The 8,951-nt window shown below is 42.3% G+C and overlaps 1 long non-coding RNA gene across 2 annotated transcripts; it reads left to right on the forward strand.

Moving 5' to 3' along the window:
• Nucleotides 1-3,459: 3,459 nt before the first annotated feature.
• Nucleotides 3,460-6,099, forward strand: LOC127913649 (uncharacterized). 2 transcript variants are annotated; one of them, XR_008086312.1, is made up of 3 exons: nucleotides 3,460-4,969; nucleotides 5,007-5,191; nucleotides 5,229-6,099. It is a non-coding gene; the product is annotated as an uncharacterized LOC127913649 (long non-coding RNA). The 2 variants fall into 2 exon arrangements; XR_008086313.1 differs by having other exon boundaries at nucleotides 3,460-4,599; nucleotides 4,748-4,969; nucleotides 5,007-6,099.
• Nucleotides 6,100-8,951: the final 2,852 nt, after the last annotated feature.

Genomic DNA, 8,951 nt, shown 5'->3' on the forward strand with positions numbered 1-8,951 from the left:
AAGCTGCTATAAGATGGTGAATATGTTGATGCAAGGCATGTCGCCTTAATTGCTCCTGTAAGTCGCTCTGAATAAGAGGGTTTGCTAAATAACTCAAACGAAATGACCCTGCTTTGACCCTATGTTTGATGGTATTTGGTATTTTAGGACAGGTGAGGGCCAGCCATGCTTGGGTATCAAATGACATCTGTATTTGGAGGGCCTTTGAACATTTCTGTTGAAAAGGAAATGTACTTTCTATCAAAACTGCTACAAATACACTAGCTCATTCATCACCTGGTAGAAAACACTTGCTACACAGTATTTTTATTTTTTATTTTTTTATTTTACCTTTATTTAACCAGGCAAGTCAGTTAAGAACACATTCTTATTTTCAATGATGGCCTGGGAACACTGGGTTAACTGTCTGTTCAGGGGCAGAATGACAGATTTTTACCTTGTCAGCTTGGGGGTTTGAACTCGCAACCTTCCGATTACTAGTCCAAAGCTCTAACCACTAGGCTACCCTGTATCACCCTTTAGTTGTAGTGTGGTGTACCGTTAAAACCCTCAGGGTTTTACGCTTTAAAGTCTCTTTTCGCCCGGTGTTTCGCTGAACAAAGCACCTTGAGAGGTGGTGAGTAACACCTTGGAAATGTAATTAACCACCTCCCCTGAATGCCAAATTGTCTGGATCAGAGCTGGGTTCAACCACTATTTGAAATCGCCAAAATCCTTTATATGTTTGCTTTAGCCTGCCTGCAGTTCTAGGTGACGATTACAGTTGTGGGACTATTCTATTAGTCCATTAAGACAGGCAAGCTCAGTCAAGCCCAGATATTTACAGTTATTTGTGAATAGCATGTGAACCCAGGTCTTCTGTGAATGCATTGCAGTCGGTTTTAAACGTCAGCTGTGACTCACAATCAAAGAGCCTGTCATGATACTGGTGACACTTTCTGCTGAGGATTTTTTTTACAATTTTGCATGACTTCTGGGGACGGCTGTATGACGAGCGACTGATTTGACAGCCGTTATTCAACGCTCCCAGCGACACTTGAATGTGAAAGTATTGACACGTCTGCAGTGAGAGGATGGTTGTTTTTTTTTAGCCTGGGTGACATGTTATTTCCTAGTTCTCTTTCTGACAAGTTAGCTCTCTCTCTCTCTTTCTCTCGCTGGTGGTCTTGTTCTATGGGTCAAACCACAAAGTCAATGCGTTTCTGTTGTGCGTCACTGGGGTAGTGTGGCCAAGTTAAGAGGTGGAGACAGTGAGCACGGTGACAGTGGTTATTTTCACGAAGACTATTCGATTCTGAGTTGGGGCATAACGTTTGCATGTGAAAACTAAAACTAACACTTTCAGTTTTTCCAAACTCACTTCACTCAGACATATGGGAGGCTTGCCTGTCACGCCCTGGCCTTATCTTTGTTTTCTTTATTAATTTGGTTAGGTCAAGGTGTGACATGGGAGATTTATGTGTTTTGTCTAGTCTAGGGGTTTTGTTTGTTTATGGGGTGTTGTCTGGTCTAGGTGTTTATGTAAGTCTATGGTTGCCTAGATTGGTTCTCAATTAGAGGCACGTGTTTATTGTTGTCTCTGATTGGGAACCATATTTAGGCAGCCATGTTCTTTGGGTATTTTGTGGGTGATTGTCTTCTGTCTTTGTGTCTATGCACCAGATCGGACTGTTTCGTTTTTTTCACATTTGTTGTTTTGTAGTGTTCACGTTGTGCTTTGGTCCAATCCTTCGTCCACAGAAGAAAGCTGTTACATTGCCCACCTGTTGCTGGTACATGCACAGATCAAACACACCACTGGAATGCTGATTAAGCTGTTTACATCTCCGAATAATTGACTTTATTTTAATTTAACTAGGCAAGTCAGTTAAAGAACAAAATCTGATTTATCGTGACGGCCTACACCCCGGCCTAACCTGGACGACGCTGGGCCAATTGTGCGTGGCCTTGTGGGACTCCCAACCACAGCCTGATGGGATGCAGCCTGGATTCAAACCAGAGACTACAGTGACACCTCTTGCATTGAGATGCAGTTCCGTAGACCTCTGTGCCGCTCGGGAGCAATTTGCTCAGAAAGACCAGGCGTCTCGATTGGCGTATGCTTACTTCGATTATGACATTAGGCTGATTAAGATAAGCAGACTAAGGTGTTTACATGACCATTTCCATACTCTGCCTACTGCCATAATCAGTTTACCATCGAATTATCAGTGTGCATGTAAACGCACCCAGTGATTCAGCATGTTTTGTCACAACAAGTGACTCTATGGGTGGTGTTCTCCTGTTATGAATATTGACCTCATCTGAAAAGTTCCTATAATAATCACCACATAATTACTTTAGGATATACAGTATACAGCCATGGGTTTTCCCGCATAGACATTCATGGGGTTCAGCATGTTTCACAATACATTTATAGTGACTGTAGTTCATATTGATTCCCAGTTTATATTGACTGTGTCCCCAAAAGTGACTGAAATGTTTTAACGTCACACATAACACAATATCATATTCACCATTTAGCAGGTGGCCCCGGCGGGAAACAAACGTATACACCTGACATCGTAAGCACCATGGTCTACCAACGGGGCCACGCAAGACTTGCGCACTCCAATGCCTTTAAGGGATGCGTTGTTCGGGCCAAGCTCAGGCCATGGGAAAAGGGAAAATCCCATTTTTCATCACATTGTTGAATGACCCACAGTGAGATGCATCGCCTGAAAAAGACGCAGCAGGTTTCTGACCTGGGCAACACAATCTGTACAAGCAGAAAGCAGTCGTGGGGTGTAGGTGGATTCAATGATTGTAGAATGACCGACAGAAATAATTCATACATTCCCTCAACACAGCAACCACCATCATCCTCTGCTGTGTTTAGCAGACAAGTACAATAGTGTGTGAGGGCGAGTCGCTGCTTGCTCCTCACCTGTCTGTCCAACAAGGGTCGAGTGACTGTGTGTGTGCGCACACGTGGGTGTGCGTGAGTGTGTGTGTATGTGGGCACGTGCACGCAGGTGTGCATGCGTTTTCTTGCTTTTCTATCCAACAAGGGGTGAGTCACTTGGTTTGTGTGTATGTGTGGGCCTATGCCTGTGTAAAGGACGTCACGCTTGCGAGGCCCACTTCCTCCCGATTCGGCCCGTACCTGGCGCAAACTCGTGCTAGTGCACGTGGCAACCCTCCTGAGGCGTCTTAGCAGTCGGCGCCGTGCGAAAAGCTAACTATTCGCTGGCACAAGCAGGGACACTTCAGGCCGAGGAGTAAGTTTCACACATCCCCATGTGCCACTCCTGCGCACATGCATTCTCGACTGTCTACCCAACAATAGCTGTCATTGTGTCGGGCGGTGTGTTTGCTGTGTGTAGAAATGATTTGCCAAAAGAAACTAAACAGTTAAATATTGGAGTAAGATATGATGATGAAATGCTAAGTATCTTTTTGTAAGCTGATGATATTATTTAGATGGCAGAAACAGAACAAGACCTGCAGAACATGTTATTATGTGCAGTCTGTTGGTGTAAAAGATGGAGACTCAACCAGACAAAAACACAGATAATGACTTTTAGAAACCAGGTACTAAGAGAAGTTCTCTTCTTGAGTTTACTAGCAATTATAAATATTTGGGAATTTTTATTGATGAACATTTTACCTTTCTATACGGACCATCTGCCCTGGCCGACTCAGCGAGTAGAGCTCTAAGGGGAGTTATAGGAAAAATAAAACCACTGAAAGATATTGGTTGCGCTGCGTATTCTAAACTGTATTAGACATGCGTGAGTCCTGCTCTGGACTATTCAGCAGGAGTGTGGGGTGCTAAGAGGTATTTTAAAAATGAACATGTCCATAACAGAGCTGTACATTACTGTTTAGGTGTCCACACGTGTTCTGGGAACCCTGTGAGGTGAGATGGAAGGAATGCATGGTGAGACTTTGGAATAGACTGTTAGATATGCCAGAATAGCTAGTAACATTTTTCAGTGGGATCTATCCATAGGGGGAGCCTGGGCAACTGAAATATCTGACCTTTTTCTACATTCTGACTGTGAACATCTGTACGTAATAAACAAATTACGGGAGACTAAAACACAACTGTTGATGCAATATGAAAGAAAAAATGGATGGAGGAGATTAATCGTAAACCCAAATTGAGGATATTTTGTTTTTATTAAGTGTGAATTTGTGTGTGAGAGATATATTATGTATAACCTACCTAAAAGCAATGTGCACAGGTAAGATAAGGGATATTGCCTCTGCGTATTGAAACAGGTAAGGTCAGGGATATTGCCTCTGCGTATTGAAACAGGTAAGGTCAGGGATATTGCCTCTGCGTACTGAAACAGGTCAGATCAGTGATATTGTCTCTGCGTATTGAAACAGGTCAGATCAGGGATATTGCCTCTGCGTATTGAAACAGGTCAGATCAGGGATATTGCCTCTGCGTATTGAAACAGGTCAGATCAGGGATATTGCCTCTGCTTATTGAAACAGGTCAGATCAGGGATATTGCCTCTGCTTATTGAAACAGGTCAGATCAGGGATATTTCCTCTGCGTATTGAAACAGGTCAGATCAGGGATATTTCCTCTGCGTATTGAAACAGGTCAGATCAGGGATATTGCCTCTGCTTATTGAAACAGGTCAGATCAGGGATATTGCCTCTGCTTATTGAAACAGGTCAGATCAGGGATATTGCCTCTGCTTATTGAAACAGGTCAGATCAGGGATATTGCCTCTGCTTATTGAAACAGGTCAGATCAGGGATATTGCCTCTGCTTATTGAAACAGGTCAGATCAGGGATATTTCCTCTGCGTATTGAAACAGGTCAGATCAGGGATATTGCCTCTGCTTATTGAAACAGGTCAGATCAGGGATATTGCCTCTGCTTATTGAAACAGGTCAGATCAGGGATATTGCCTCTGCGTATTGAAACAGGTCAGATCAGGGATATTTCCTCTGCGTATTGAAACAGGTCAGATCAGGGATATTTCCTCTGTGTATTGAAACAGGTCAGATCAGGGATATTGCCTCTGTGTACTGAAACTGGTCAGATCAGGGATATTGCCTCTGCGTATTGACACAGGTAAGGTCAGGGATATTGCCTCTGCGTATTGAAACAGGTCAGATTAGGGATATTGCCTCTGCATACTGAAACAGGTCAGATCAGGGATATTTCCTCTGCGTATTGAAACAGGTCAGATCAGGGATATTGCCTCTGCGTATTGAAACAGGTCAGATCAGGGATATTGCCTCTGCGTATTGAAACAGGTCAGATCAGGGATATTGCCTCTGCGTATTGAAACAGGTCAGATCAGGGATATTTCCTCTGCGTATTGAAACAGGTCAGATCAGGGATATTGCCTCTGCGTATTGAAACAGGTCAGATTAGGGATATTGCCTCTGCGTATTGAAACAGGTATTGTGGTGAAATGGAAGAGGAAGACTATGTAACTATTGTGACCTTGAAGAAATAGAGAATGAAACTCATTTGATCCTCTAATGCCCTTTCTACCACGACTTATTCCAGAAAGTACACCAGATATACCTTGGCATGGCATTATGTGGCTGAGCGATGAGGATGAATGTTTTTTTGTCCATTGTGTATTTCCGTTTGCGGAATATTTAAAGCCTGGAATAAAAGAAAAAGGGCTACCTATAATTTGTAAAAATATTCAGCTTCTATGTGGTAAATGGCACGTGTGTATAAAAATTGTGTATAGGCTTGTCTCCCATATGAATCTTCTATGTGGTAAATGCACGTGTGTATATAGATTGTGTATAGGCTTGTCTCCCATAAGAATCTTCTCTTTGTGCCAGACTGGGTTCAAATGCCTTCCGTTTCTTTTTTTCTATGTTTATTTATCTGTATATGTTGTGTGTGTATGTATGTATGTACATTATTGTACTGTTCTAGGCATGTAATGTTTGGATAACCTTATTTACTATTGTGTATTGATTTTTACCTTACATTTTGTTCACTCTTCATGCGATGCGCAATGCAGATTGAATCATTGTTTAATTACCACAGGGAATTATTGTAATCTTTGTTTATGTGTCAATTAATCCCATAAGGGATGGGTTGCCATGAGGCGATTTGACACGGAAATGTAATTATATTCATTCATTTCATTCAATTCAAAAATGTCATTCATTCCTAGAGTGAGCTGTGTCAAGAGTCCAGTATATAAATACATATGCAGTGTGTATAAGCAATGTAACTAAAATGCAATGTACAGTAGTAGAAATATTAGTATTGAAAATACAGTATTTAAATACACAGTGTTGAATGGGAAATGATTCAGTGGTTTAATGTCTCTATAACATGTGTGTGTGTGTGTGTGTGTGTGTGTGTGTGTGTGTGTGTGTGTGTGTGTGTGTGTGTGTATTTTGTGTGAGTGAGTGGGCATCACCTGGTAGACTCCTAGTAATGGCTGTTCAGTCTGATGGCCTGGTAATAGAAGCTGTTTTCTGGTCTCTCGGTCCCCATCGGACAGTTGCCAAGTGAACAGTCTGTGGCTCAGGTGACTGATGATCCTTGATGATCTTCTTGGCCATCCTTCAACACCTTTTGCATGTGTCTCTGTGTGTGTGTGTGTGTGTGTGTGTGTGTGTGTGTGTGTGTGTGTGTGTGTGTGTGTGTGTGTGTGTGTGTGTGTGTGTGTGTGTGTGTGTGTGTGTGTGTGTGTGTGTGTGTGTGTGTGTGTGTGTGAGTACACAATGTATTCCACTGTGCTGAAGGTACATTGATTTTGTATTTCTGAGCTGAAATGATTCCCCAGCGGAGCTTAACATGATCTTAACATGCCATTAACATTTCAACGTTGACATTTGCTTGTTTCTCCCTCCCCATTGTCTCTCTGTGTTTTTGTTTCATGCATAATTTGCGTCCTCTGCAGCACCTGATCCATCTATTCCCCTGTTAGGAAAGACATTTGCAAAATGCTTGATGGTTTGGATCTCCCGTTAGGCAATTTAGAATGCAAATTATAAGCAGCCCCACTGTATAATTTGAAATGGTGCATTGTTGAAAGTTTGACAGTGTCTGCATTTTAATGCGTTGTCAGAGACAAGTGGATTTGTTGTTGCTGTGTGTGTGTGTGGGTGTGTGTGTGTGTGTGTGTGTGCGCGTGCGTGTGTGTGTAATAGGGTGTGTGTAATAGACCACATGCCTCCGTCTAACCACAAGTGAGGGAGTGAATATGTAAATATGTACTTGTGCTCTCAATAAAGTCCATTCGCCTCACTCCCTTCCACACACACACACACACACACACACACACACACACACACACACACACACACACACACACACACACACACACACACACACACACACACACACACACACACACACACACACACACACACACACACAATAAACACACACTATAAACACACACACACACTATAAACACCCACACACACACATACTATTAACACGCACACATTTGTGTGTGTAAACGGAGCTCCTTCAGTTCCTCTGCAGAGTTAAAGACAGTAGCAGCTCCAGCGTCTGAACTGAGGTCAGCTTTATTTAAAGAGCAGACAGCCAGACTCCTGGACCCAGAAGGCTGAGGAGATGAGGGATCCAGAGAGAAGACAAGAAAAGAGGGGGGGAGGGAGCTAGAGAGGAAGAGAGGGAGAAACAGAAGGTTAAGGGGCTGAGCGACAGCGAGCGAAAGAGAGAGAGAAGGCGAGACCAGGAAACTTGAAACCGAGCCACGCTACACCAATCTCCTTGACACAAAATCTGGAGTCTCCCAATCTGTCTGCCGTCAGGAATCTGGTTGAGGCCTTCATTAATGCCCCGTAACCACCTCCAACCCCACCATCTACTAATGTCATGGTCTATGGTAGAGCTGTGTGTGTGTGTATGCATGCATGCTCAATCCGGACTGTGTTTGCTAACAACACAAATTAAAGAGAAATTGCTTGATCTGATTGGCAAAAGGTCTCATGGGATTGTTTTGAATGACAGGGTCATGTAAAGGTACCGTAAAATCTCAGTCTAAATAGCCATGTAATGCTGACTTAGCCAATCAGTTCTCTTTTCACTGACTTTCTCAAGCTCTGAATCATGGAGAAAGTACGGCCATACGTGGTCCTTTGAGTAGCTGTCCTGTGAAAGTCATTACTCTGGTATTTCACTATCTTTGGTTTAATGGGAAGTATAAATAAAGACTTAGACTGAGAGAGAGAGAAAGAAAGTGAGGGGTTGTCAATTTCAATGTGAGAGAGGACAAAACAAGGGGATAAAACTACTTTCTTTTGTTTGATAAAGTTCATAGTTATATCAAAAAATCTCAGTATACATTGGCGCGTTATGTTCACTAGTTCCAAAAACATCCGATGATATTGCAGAGATCCGCATCAGTTTACAGAAATACTCATTATAAATTTTTATGAAAATACAAGTGTTAGACATGGAAATATAGATAAACCTCTCCTTAATGCAACCGCTGTGTCGGATTTCAAAAAAGCTTTACGGAAAAAGCAAACCATGCAATAATCTGAGAATGGCGCTCAGAAAACAAATAGATATATCCTCCATGTTGGAGTCAACAGAAATCAGAAATAACATTATAAATATTCACTTACCTTTGATGATCTTCATCAGAATGTACTCCCAGGAATCCCAGTTCCACATTAAATGTTTGATTCGTTCAATAATGTAAACTTCAGAGTGTTTTCTATCCAGTACTAATAATAATATGCATATATTAGCAACTGGGACTGAGGAGCAGGCAGTTTACTCTGGGCACCTTTTCATCCAAGCAGTACAATACTGCCCCTGCAGCCATAAGAAGTAAGAACATCTAACATGAGAGTTCCCTGAGGGTGTTACACCATACATCAAACCACATGATAAATAGCTCAGCAAATTCAACACAGCATGATGTGACACATCCATTGAGAAGTCTGCACATGGTCATTCCAAAATGTGCCCTTTTAAA

Source organism: Oncorhynchus keta, chromosome 29 (genome assembly GCF_023373465.1).
Source record: "Oncorhynchus keta strain PuntledgeMale-10-30-2019 chromosome 29, Oket_V2, whole genome shotgun sequence".
Taxonomy (NCBI): Eukaryota; Metazoa; Chordata; class Actinopteri; order Salmoniformes; family Salmonidae; genus Oncorhynchus; species Oncorhynchus keta.